This window comes from Acomys minous, assembly GCF_964271855.1.
Source record: "Acomys minous genome assembly, contig: scaffold_45, whole genome shotgun sequence".
Taxonomy (NCBI): Eukaryota; Metazoa; Chordata; class Mammalia; order Rodentia; family Muridae; genus Acomys; species Acomys minous.
The window spans coordinates 713,993-718,143 of record NW_028182163.1 but is presented as its reverse complement, the minus strand read 5'-3'; the positions used below and the strand labels follow the sequence as shown (position 1 = coordinate 718,143).

The window sequence follows — 4,151 nt, the reverse complement described above, 5'->3', positions numbered from 1 at the left end:
CAACTCCACTGAGGTACGTTTCTCACTGAGTTACCCCTATGCTCCAGTAATCAGCTCCAATAAGCATATTGTTTCACCAAGATAGACTTGAATGGAACAATTTCTTTGAACTATCATCAGGGCTGCATCCTGGCTAAAACACATGTTTGTTCATGTGTCCTCATGGGGGAAAATCATACAACAGCTATGTATGTATGATTTCAACAATAGGATTTTGTGGTCAAAGCACAAACATGCTTCTGGGAGTCAAGGAAGAGAACTGAGTAGAGAGAGTACAAAAGAATTTTAAGGAGTGGAATGATTTTGCACATTATAGTGGTGGGTATGTGCCATAGGCTGTAAATTTATACCACCAGGAGTAAACCCAACAGAGATGACAGACTTGGTGTAGTAGCAATGTACCAATGCGTGATCATCTACTGTAAAAAAAATATATTACTCTGGTCTGGTGTCAAAGGTAGGGAAATCTTTGTATTTTCTGTTCTATTTTGTTGTGAATCTAAAGTCATTTGAATAATACGTCTATTTTTAAAAGTGTCCTTTCAGGACACAAGGCTTATGAAACAATTGAACCCACCTTTGTAACTCTTTGTAACTGGCATATGACAAAAGCTTGGGAGAACCTGTCCTGAGTCTTTTGGATTTGTGCCTACATTTCCTAAGCTCTCCTGCTTCTTCCTTAATGTCCCCTTAGTCTTGAGCACCCATTCTGTTTCTAGTCCCCAACTTGCTTCTTTGGGTCTGATGAAAGCTGTACTCCTTCAACATATTTCTCAGACATTTTAGCCTCTTCCCCGGGCCATCTGTTTCAGTTTTTCTTGTTCCTCTTGTTTCAACCAGCCCATAACCTGGCCTCTCACCTCTGTCACTGAGCATCTCTCTACCTATAAATCTCTTTTCCATGAAGACAGAAGGAAGGACTTGTGTTTGGCTCTTGGCTGGGGAGCCCAGAGCCACTGGGTTGATGATTGGGAAGAGCTTTGAGAATACAGGCTCTCTTGTAAAATATTACAGTGGCATGTTTCCTGGTCAGGCCACCTGGGGAGATCTGCAAAGACATAGTGTGCCCACGCTGTACATTTGTTACACAAGAATTTCTTCTCTTCCCCTCCTTAACATATTGCTAAACATGAAATATCAGGCATAGAAGATAAACCTGAAAATATGAAGTGCAAGATTAAACCAGCCTTTAAACAGAAGAGCATTCACCAAGACAGAGCAAAAAGCAGAAGCAGTAGCAAGATTTGCTCAGTACAGAAGAAACTGCTCTTTGCCAGACTTTCATCTCCAGTGAGTTCTGCCAAAGATATTGCTGATTTATTATTTTACTGGGCTTTCCAGAATCAGCTGTGACGGTCATTATTCTTGCATAGCTGTTTTATTCTTGCATTTCCCGTACAAGGAAAGGAGCCACGAAGGCTGTGGATGCCATTTTTCTATAACCCTGGCATGGTGCCAGCAAGGACTCACAAGCCTGTGGAATGGGCACAAGAGCACAGTATAAAGGCCTGTCTGAGGGTCTGCTCTATCCGTGTTCTCAGCCTTCCTAACGCTGTGACCCTGTGGTACAGTTCCTCATGTGATGACCCAACCATAACAACACTTTTGTTGCCATTTCTTTTTTTTTAACCCTTTCTTTAAAAAAAAAAGATTTATTTATTTATTTATTATTATGTATACAATGCTCTGCCTGCATGTACTCCTGCAGGCCAGAAGAGGGCGCCATATCACATTACAGATGGTTGTGAGCCACCATGTGGTTAGTAGAAATTGAACTCAAGACCTCTGGAAGAGCAGTCAGTGACCTTAACCACTGAGCCATCTCTCCAGCCCCTTGTTGCTACTTCTTAACTGTAATGTTGCTGCAGTTTATGAATCTTAATATAAATATCTGATATGCAGGATATTTGACATATGACCCAACCAAAGGGGTCATAACCCACAGGTTGAGAACCACTGCATTTGATAAATCCTGCGGTAGCATGTTGCCTTTCGCTAATAGGGTTCTCCCTCTCCCTGTCTTTCTCCATTCCTTCTTCCTTCCTTCCTTCCTTCCTTCCTTCCTTCCTTCCTTCCTTCCTTCCTTCCTTTCTAGTTTAAGAATGAACCTCTTTGAGAATAGAAATTCATCTACTTTTAGGTACACTTAACATCATTATTAAGACATGGAGTTGCTTGGACAAAGGGTTTGGACATGTTGAAGTATATTGATACATTGTGCAAATTTCTTTTGAGTGTTGGTCACCCCCAGAGGTGGCTTTGACTTAAAGAATAAAATCAGATTGACGAAGAATTCTCTTTCTGGCCCTTTTTGTCCTTAATTTAAGACTTTTTACTTAATAGTTTCACATGTGTCTTTAGCTTGGAAGAATTGTTCTAAGAAGCAACAATGACTCTTCATCCTCCCCTTTGACAGACTTGTCAAGCTCTCTTTTAGTGCCTGGGAGCACTCATGCCCCAGCCCAATCCTGCAAGGGCCAGCCCAATCCTGCCTGGGCAATCCCCAGCAGGAACTCTCTGATTAATGTACAGATGTAGGAGTTAGCATCTGGAGAATCATTTAGAGCCCAAAGGACACTGTTGGTGAATTGGTATGGGTCATCCTTGGTGGGAAGGCTGATATTCTGGAACAAGAAACTCAGTGAGTCATTCTGGCTATAAGGAATCTGAGAGTGTTCAAGAAGGCTTGGTGAATAAGTCACCCCACTTTCTCTCTCTCCGTCTCCTCCTGCTTTATTTATCTGCCTCCTTCATGGCTCCCAGTTTCTCATGTCCGTATTCAGTTCTACTTCAGCAAATATGCATGCATTTATATTTCTTCTTTTTTATGGTTGAGGAGAAGAATTTTATTGTAGATATGAGCCAGAGATTTGGAAGAGTCCAGACTGAACTTGTCCTTGAGAAGAGACAAATGGAGGGAGAGGAGATAGGAAGAGAAGAGAAGAGAGAAGAGAAGAGAAGAGAAGAGAAGAGAAGAGAAGAGAAGAGTCAAGAGGGCAAAGAGGTCAAGAGCTAGCCAAAAGTGAAGAGGTGAGAAAAACCAAGAGAACTGTGTGTGTTTAAACTTCTTAAGCAAGGTTTATTCATGCAGGTCAGAGTGAATAAATCAAGAGAAAGTGAAAGAGATTCATTACAAAATATGAGGTTGTTGTTCATACAGCAAGGGAGACCTTCATTAAAGTACCTACCCTGCCATTTGTCAGCTGAACAACAAAGTATAAGAGTAACCACACTTCAGACTTCCAAAAGAGAAAGATAGAGCCCATGTTTCTAGCCTTGTGTAGATGGAGCAGATAATTGCTACTAGTATTTTACACAGAATCATAAAATGTATCTATAATTTTACATCTATTTATATTTATTTATAGATGTATTTATATTTAACATTATAATATTACTATTTTCCCTATTCTTAAAATCTCTTTGTAAATATAATTTCTAAATGCAAGAGGAAAGCCCCATCAAATGGGTATACTGGAATTGTGTAATATTTCCACATTATTGGGCCTAAAGTTCCCTTCTTTTCTCCCCCCGACTTCTTTTCTCCCTTCCTTCTGTCTTTCTAGTATAAGAATGCACCTGTTTGAGACTACAGATTCATCTACTTTCAGGTATACTTAACATCATTATTAGACATGGGATTGCTGGAACAAAGAGTTTGGACACTTTTAATTATCTCAACTCATTGTACAAATTCTTTTAAAGTTCACACACTAACCACTTGTATACTGTTTTCCAGCTTGGCAGCAGGAGTGGACACCATAGGCTGCCTACCCAAGAGCTCTATACCTTCTTTTTCCTGTTGACAAGACCTGTCTTGATCAAGTGTCCATGCCTCTTTGGGGAAAAAAAATCATGAGTGAGGTGAGCATCTCACAGGGCCCTGGCTGCCTAGAAGATCTGTAAGGTTTCTGGGGTTTTCGTCTTAATTCTTGAAAAGAGCCAAAAAAGAAATAGTTTCCATTCTTTCAATGGGCATTGTTGTGTCTACATGAATAACCTTGAACCATGTCGACTTGAACACAACTCTAGTGAAGCTGTTGAGCCTTTGAATTAACCACCCAGAAGCCCCCTTCTCTGAGACCCCTTTCTATGTAAAATAGTGTAATCTACTCATTGCTTAAGAAGTATGGTGTTCGTCCCCTTGATGG

General features: G+C 40.5%; 1 long non-coding RNA gene across 1 annotated transcript; it reads left to right on the top strand.

Annotated features, from left to right (window-relative positions):
• Positions 1-2,819: 2,819 nt before the first annotated feature.
• On the top strand, positions 2,820-3,833 carry LOC311591778. The gene is made up of 3 exons (XR_014777197.1): positions 2,820-3,030; positions 3,567-3,611; positions 3,740-3,833. It is a non-coding gene; the product is annotated as an uncharacterized lncRNA (long non-coding RNA).
• The last annotated feature ends 318 nt before the right edge of the window (positions 3,834-4,151 follow it).